Below are 8,704 nucleotides of genomic sequence, written 5' to 3' on the forward strand. Positions count from 1 at the left end.
CTACAGAGGTGACCTGTGTGAGAAGAATCCGGCAGCCCCAGCATGTCAGATCAGAGTCAGTTCCAGCTGCTCCAAGAGGGATATCCTGCTGGCATGGGCTGAGCCATGTGCAATACTGGTTGCACCTCTGAGAGGGGCCCATGGTAGAGCAGTCTGTTTTCCTGTAGCACATGACACATCACATGGATCAGATGTCCAGCCTGTGGAGGACCTTTTGTGTTCTTTCCATCAGAAGATATTCTATGGTTCTGTGACTCTAATGCTGTCTGAGGATTTAAGCAGAAAATGTGAAGTTGGTAACCAAGTTCACTTTTTATGTGCAGTTTCCAATATAGGGATAAATGGTTATTTAGAAGATTAAGAAAGAAAAAATAAAAAGAAAGAAAAAAGAAAAAAGGAAGAAAGAAAAGTAAAAAAGTAGTATAATGACCTGGAATATGTTACAGAGTAATTTAGGTATTTATAAACATGGAGGAAATCCCCCTGAGACTTCTCTTCTCCAGTCTGAACAGCTCCAGCTGTCTCAGTCTCTCTGTGTATGAAAGATGCTCCAGTTCATCCTCAACATCTGTCCATGTCTTTCACATGATGAAGATCTCATCTGAAAACAGTACTCCACATGCTGTCTTATTAGCATTGAGCAGTGCTGAATGAAGATTTAGGTAGTAAGAATATTTGAACAATTACAGGAAAAATAAAGTAAATGATGGGTTAAACTAAGAGTTAACACATGCAGAATAGAAAAATAAAACATGGAAGAAAGCAGTTCTAGGACAAGAAGTAGAACGTTATGGTATTCTGTGTGCTCTGCAGGTTCTGTATGATATGGTAAGGAAAAGAAAGGAAAACGGTTGACAATGTGGGAGAATTTTCAGCTGTGCATATTTCATGTTTTTATATCTAAAAATTTATTTAAAACATTATAGTTGAAGCATTCCTCCCGTTATGTGTAATAGTGTAAGTAGGTTACAGAAACTTCTGTAACATCAGGTAATGGACTGAGTCCCATGGTCAAGAAATGCTGAAGCTAGGATTCGAAGTGTAACATCAATTATGTTTCCTCTCTTTTATTTGCGGTAGAGATTATAAATCACAAAACATTAACTACAGTAAGGGTAAAGCATGTGTACATAGTGAATGTCTTTGGGGAACACCTGCAGTTTGGGGAATCTTACAGATTAATTCTAATCTCTAGATGTTTTTTGAAAATACAGCCAAGTCAGCTGCTATGCGTAGCTTATAATTAATTAATCCATTGGCTTGTCTCTGAATGGAAGAAATAGTATTTGGAGCAATTATCTGAATAGAATAACTAACTTTGAGAAATCCTATTGGTTTCCAATAAAATTACAGAAAAAGAAATGAGAACTTAGGTGGAACTGAAAGTACCCCCTATTTTACAGGATTGGGCCTGCTAATAAATCTGATGAGCATTTTAGTCAAAAAGATTCCTAAATATCTTGACTTTAGATTTTCAGTAGTAAAGCTCGTTCCAAGAAGTTACTGCCAAACTGGAATTTTATTGGACAGAGGCTTTGGATCTATAAACCCGGTTTACAACTCCTATACTCCTCCAGTTAAACTCATTGAACTTGTGAAGTATACACGCTATATTTTTAAACAAAAGGGTAAGTGATTTTCACCTTAAATCTCTCCCTGTCCCCCTCCCTGTTTTTATCTCTGCCCTAGCTTCTTTGTCACCACCACTCACTCCAAAAAGGAGGAGTCTAAGGAGTCACACCAGGTGACAATCATGAGAGATAAATATTCCCCAATATATATCTGTTCTTCAAATAAGCACAGTTGACAGCAGTACCACAGCACAAACTTTTTTATTTCATGTCTCTTTAAGGTCTCTGTAAATAAACAGATGGAAATTATAGTGCTGAGAGAGGTCAGAATAGCAGTATTTTTGAGTTTAATAGTCTTCTATTTTCTTTTGAGTTGGCTGGAATCCACATTGTTGTTAACCACTTTTTAATAATTTCCAAGTTTTGGACTGTTCATTTCTATGCAACTTGCAAGCCTGCAGCTGGAACAAAACAGACTTACAATGGCTGAAGGTAATTCAGCAATTTTAAGGTTTTTTGTTTTTTGTGGGTTTTTTTTTTTTTTTTTTTAATGAGGATAATGAAGTGAGAGTTTCTGAAAAAAAATATATATCTTTGTGAACTCCTTAGTTTCCAGAACCTTTTTCTTAGAACCTCTTCTAGTTTTGATTTTTAATTATACTGAATGATTGTTGTTCCTAAAATACATAAATAAGTAAGTAAAAGTTTAAATCTGTTTCCCAGTTTCATTTCTTCACTGTTGATTAGATATTACATGGCAGTCTAAATTACTTTGACAGCTGTACAGTGAGAGCAGACCCAGGCCAGGGCATCTGTGTGCAAAGGCTTGCTTTTACTTGTCTTTTGTACATACTGTTTCTAAAAAGGCAGGTACTTTTGCATCCTGTTGTTCTCTGTGTATTCTGCTGATCACAGTTTGTGTTTTTCTAGTAAGATACAATGTTTGTTGGACTCAAAGTCTTCCTTCAAACTCTTTCAGGAAAAGAGAATTCAGAGTTTTTATTGAGTCTGAATTATGGAGGACTTGCTGTACTTTTTTCTACTGGAATATTACAGGTAGGAGATAATATTCCCCCTCTACTCTGCCCTTGTGAGACCCCATCTGGAATACTGTGTTCAGACCCAAGGTCCCTCAGGACAGGAAGGACATGGAGCTGTTGGAGTGGGTCCAGATGAGGGCCACAAAAATTAGAGAGTTGGAGTACTTCTATGAAGAAAGGTTGACAGATTGGGCTTGTTTAGCTTGGAGAAGAGGTGGCTGTGGACAGACCACATTGCAGCCTTACAGTAGTTGGAGTTTACAGGCAGGAGGGGAATTAACTTTTTTACACAATCTGATAGTGATAGAACAAGTGGGAATGGTTTTAAAATCGGGGAGATTTAGATTAGACACTGGAAGAAATTTTTTACATGTGGGGTGGTGAGATCCTGGAACAGGCTGCGGAGAAAAGCTGTGGAGCCCCATCCCAGGAGGAATTCAAGGCCAAGCTGGATGAGGCCCTGGGCAGCTTTCCCCAGCTACCCATCCTTTGATAGGTAGAGCTTGTTTTCCATAAAGCTTCTGGTCAGGCAGGAGCAGGCAATGTCAGATCAGGGAGGACTGTTTCATCAAGTTATTGGCTTGAGGATCTGTGGGCTGAGGCATCTGTACTCTTGTAGAAAGCGTGCTTGAACTTTAGGACCGTTCAGGAGATACAGCAATCTTGCACTTTAGTTTTTTTGTCTGAATCTAAATTTCAAAATGGAAAGGCTTTCGTCACAGCAGTTCAAGGGTACTCACTTTTGTTACGTATACAAAATGGAAGTACATGCTGTTCCAGCACAATTTGACTTCTGTCCTTGATACAGTGATGAGCAAGATATTATTTCCTTGACTCTCTGACTTGGAGGCTGTAGAAGTATTGCTGCTGACTGTAAATGTCATTGACTTCAAACAGTACTGGGGCAGCTTGTTTTAAAATATCAGGCTTGGAAGATGTGCAGATCTTTCGTAACTAGTGTTGCAACCCTGATTCTGGCAGTTTGCTATGGACATCAGTGAAGTTATGGGTCAGGCAATGGGAGCTGTGATTTACCAGGAAATAACCTGAAGCAAAGTTTTTCCCTGTTCCATTCTTGTGTTGTGCTTGGTCTTTCTTCCCCAGGACACTTGGCAGTGTTTGGGAAGGGAAACTGATTTCTGAGTGACTTGTGGCCAGAGGTATTTGACTCAATTCAGCATCGCATTTCAAGTGCTGGCTCTAAGTACGGCTCCATGCCTACTGGCCTCAGTGAGCTTGTGTAAGTAATAAGGTATTGAGAAGGTTTCTCTCTCATTTGGAAGCACAAAGAAGAATATGTGTTTTCAGATTGGGAGCAACTCTCAAAAAAACCTGTTTGAGCTTATTGAGCTTGTTGAGCTTATTGTTTTAGCTTATTTCTTTTCTTTACTATGGGAGTGGTGCTGGAACAGGCTGCCCAGAGAGGTTGTGGATGCCCCATCCCTGGAAGTGTTCAAGGCCAGGTTGGATGGGGCCCTGGGCAACCTGGTCTAGTATTAAAAGTAGAGGTTGGTGGCCCTGCATGTGGCAGGGGGGTTGGAGCATGATGATCCTTGAGGTACCTTCCAACCTGGGCCATTCTGTGATTCTGTGATTCTGTGATTCTGTGACTGCCAGCATCTTTCTCTCAGCATTTTGGGACCTCTGTTGGTCCTGAGCTGATAGGAAAGAGAGGAGAAATGCTGGTGTCTTCTCGGCAGCACCTGCCTGTGGCAAAACTGAACCTTTCTCTAGGCTGAGCTAGAGAGTGTCAAGAGTGGAGAAGAAGCTGTTGGGCCTTGATCCATACCCACAAAATTGCCATATAAACAGATGTTCTTGACAGATCCTCTATTTTCTTGTCTGGATGCTGTGAGTCTTTTTGCTCTTTGAACAAGGCTGTTTGGGTTTTGTGACACAGGCTTCTTCCTTTGCTCATTGTTCACGTGGTTGTTTCCTTCCTTCATTTCTGTCTTTCCTAGGAAATTCAGGACATGTGAGAGGCAGCGTCAGAGGGCCTTTATGAAAATTGCATCATTATGCCTGACTGGGCTTCGAGTTGCACAGGTATAGACACAGGCCAGCAGCTCTCACAGTGTTGGGTTCGTGCTTGGCCCTCTCAAAAGGAAGCTGCACTGTGGAGTAAGATCTCTGAGATCAAAGGTATGAAACAAAATCACAGGGCCCAACAGCACAACTGTGTCAGAGCAGTTCCCTTGGCTCAGCTCTATAATGTCCTTGGACACCTTGCTGATGCTCCCACCATGCCCCTATGAGTGTTTCCAAATTCTTCTCTCTGTTGAGTTTTTGTGGGCACCAAATGTCAGTGGCTAAGTTGTCCTTCACTGTTCACCCAATGAGGGCTGAGATAGAGTCTGCTGCCCTCCTCACAGGGGCTTGCTGCCTGTCCATGCCCACTTTCCTGATTTTTATGTGACTTTGAGGCAGATACCATCGTGGCAGTTGGGTTTCCCCTCCTTTCCTGGGGCTCCTACCAGGTTGCAGTGTTGGGTGCAGGGCTGGCTTTAAAGTTGCCTCCAGACAGCAGTCTTCTACTTTCCTGCACACATCCAAGTGACTGCAGTCTCTCTACACCACACCTGAAAGATCAGTTCTGCTCTTTGGAACTTTAGTAGCACTCCTCAAAATTTTACCATTTCTGGAAGTCTCTGTCAGGTCTTTAGGGTTGGACCCAGATGAGAATCTGTGATGGGGACTTGCTGGTCTCCACTGTGCCAGAATGTGGGGGGAATTTCAAGGGCTGTGCAGAGTGCTGTCATCTTTCTCAAGCGTTGTTCAGTGCATTTTGGCCCAGTACCTCTGGACGCTTGAACACATGTCAAAGGGACTCAGCTCCATTGCTCCCAGCTCCACTGGGCTGGACTGAAATGGAGCTGCAGGACAGAGGAGCAGATGATGGGCCTGAGTCTGGTCCACGTTTTCTCATAGTCAGGTGGAGTCTGACCTGCTGTCCTGTGTTTTATCTCCAAAGGGAGTGGATGAGGAAGAAGAGGAAACTCTGCTTGGGATATTTACCTACAATGTGTAGAAGCAGCCTGTCCAGTCCTTCCCTTTGCAAGTGTATTTAGAATGCATGGACTGCAGGCCATTCCAGAAATGCCATTTTGGCACCAAGTCAGCAGCAGGAGTGGAGGTTCCCTCTCAGGGCAGGGGCCCAACCCCCTCTGACAGAGACATGATGGGAAGGGAGGGTGGACTGAGCCTGACATGGCAGAGAAAACAGGGCCAGGTTGACTCTGCACTTGTGTGGGTCTCTAGAGCTCCCTGGATGTGCCTACTGTGCAGGAGGGGAGTTGGCACCTTGCCCAGATAACAGTGCTTTCCTGGCCCCCACTTTCTGCAGGACTAAAGAGCCTCAGGCTTCCGTTGCTGCCCATCTTACTCTCAGAAGCTGGGCACTGGCTCTGGCAGATTGCAGGGGGCCTTGGTGTCCCTTGGTGGGAGAAAGGAAGCAGGGAGAATCTGCCTTCTTAGGCAGAGTGGGAGATGGTCCTGGAGCAGGACCATCATTTTATTTTAAATGAAAATACTTTTACTCCTCAGGAAATATATAACCCTTTTTTGTTGTTGTTTTGTTGTTGTTGTTTTTGCTTTTTCTTCCCCTCCTCTTCCCCCCCCCGCTCACCCCCCCCAAAAAAAAAAGAAAAGAAGATTGAATGTATACTCATTTAACCACCCACCCTCTTTCCCCACACTTTACTAATCTTCTGGCATTTCTAGCTTCCTTCGCTTTTATTTTTTTCGTTTACATTTCCATACTGCAAACCAGACAGGAGTTCACTGGCCATGGGAAAAAAGGAATACTAATGCTTGCTACGATGCCCTGAGCCAGTAGCTCAACTTTTGTCATCTTGTCTGAGTTCAGAGCAACTTCAGACCACTGTCAGCTCCCTAATAATGGCTCCCAAGGAGTCATCAGCCTGACTGAGCTGACATTTCCCTTCTGCAATAATATTTAAACAGATTTGGGCCTCTCCCTATACTTCATTATTTTGAAAGTCTGTTTTGGTGAGTGCTGCCTCTCAGTGGTGTTCCACAGGTTTGGTGGTGTTGCTACAACAAAGGAAGGGCATCCTGAATATTGTTATTTTAGACATTGGGCATTTTTTGGAATTTTGCTGAAATATATAGCTGGGTATCATTTCAGAATCATCATACAATCAGATCAGAAGAGCTTTTTTTCTCCTCACTACGCATATTTTTTGCTCACATCTGAGAGAGCTAAAAGAATTTTTGTGGCAATGGAATTTAGGAAACACAAAACAAAAATTAAAAAACTATTTCTCTTTGAATCCTGCAATTTTCTTAAAGTGGAGTGCAATCCAACAAGACAGAACTGAAACTTCTTTGTTTGTTTGTTGTTTATTAATTTTATCCTAATAGACCTCTGAAAACAACAGGCATATGTATAAAATTTTGGAAAAGTTACGGGTTTGTTACTCCCACTGCACCGTGTAATGATTTAATACTGTAAAATCATAAAAATCTTTGTTTTCACTTTTCTTTTATCTGTTAGATTGGTTACTATTATCAAAATTAGCATAAAAAACATGGAATGAGAACATAAAGTAAGGTAAACAAATCTCCTACCCTGTGCAAAGTTAAGTCTATTGTTTTATAGAAATGATAAGATTGAAGGATTACAAAGAATATAGCAAAGGTAAAGCAGTGCAAAGTAAGATACAAGTGTGACTCTAAGCCAGTGGCATTACTCTGTAAATTCACATCAGTTTATGATCATTCCTGACTGACTGCATCAACAAGGATGCATGATCCCACCCAGGCCCTGTTGCAGATGGAATGACTCTGTTTATGCATATCCTACTCTTGATAATTGAACTATTTAATATTTTCTTAGCTTTTTTTTTAGCATGGCTGCCCTCTTATTTACTTTTTGTTCCAATAGATGTAACTGTTATAGAGCTAAGGAGCTATCAGTCTCTCCCTGATGAACTATTCCCTAATAGCCTCTTGGTTGAATTCTAAAACAGAAAATTTTCACTTTAAGCCAAGGGTTAATTAAATCAATGTGACATCTAGGAGTTCATACCAGTAACTATGTTTTCAATCAGTAATATCGACCAGGAAGACCTGAAGCAATAGAGCACCTTCTTTAGAGCTATAATGACTATTTTAGCAACTAGCCAGGGAGTTTGCTACTGGATGGATTTAGTTGCACATTAACCAAGAATTTCTAGTTTACTTAACTGCAAAATCTACCAAGTATGTAACTCTGAAGAAAATGGAGCATTTATAGTAGTTCAGGAAGATGAAAAGAATGCCAGGGAAAGTCACTGTGATTTTAGAATTCAGGCATGATATATGCTTCCATTTCTTTTTTTATTTCCCTCTGAAGTCTAATTTAAATCTCTCATCTTTTAATTTAAAACCATTCCCCCTTGTCCTACCACTACCAGACTGTGTAAAAAGTTGGTCTCCCTGCTATTTATAATCACTCTTTAAATATTATAAGCCTGCAATGAGATCTCCCTGGGCCTTCTTTCTCTTCCAGGCTAAACCTATGTGTCCATTAGGAGACCATCTGTAAGTTGTCCCTGTCAATAAGCTGTCAAAAGTACACTTTGACAAATCATTAAATTGGATTATACTGAGAGGTATATTAGCTTGAGAGCTGTTCAGATTTGTGGTAGTGAAGACCATACTGATTCCTTTAACTTAGAGTCCAGTTTGAGTTTAGAAAGCTCACAATTTTTAATTGCATGTTTTAAATACATGGGAAATTCTGGGATAAGGGAGCATCAAAAAGGGTAAGAATAAGCAAAGAAAAAGCACTTTGAAAGACATAAGCACTTTGTGAGGAAAAAAAAAATACTGTTTCTCTCGATGGAAGTGAGGAAATGCTTTATGAACATATCAGCTACAAAGTTGGCCATAATACTTTTATTATATGTTGGGACAATAGCTGAAATTTTCCAGACTCTTTTTTTTGCTTTTAAAGGAGACTTTTAAAATGAGTGCTAGAATTCAAGCAAATTAGTTTTACCTAAGTACAACATAATTAAAAAAAAAAAAAGAAGAAAGAATCAAATAAGTAAATAAATAAATAAATAAATCAGAATGGGAATTGTTTTA

Source organism: Phasianus colchicus, chromosome Z (genome assembly GCF_987193195.1).
Source record: "Phasianus colchicus chromosome Z, bPhaCol1.hap1.1, whole genome shotgun sequence".
Lineage (NCBI taxonomy): Eukaryota > Metazoa > Chordata > Aves > Galliformes > Phasianidae > Phasianus > Phasianus colchicus.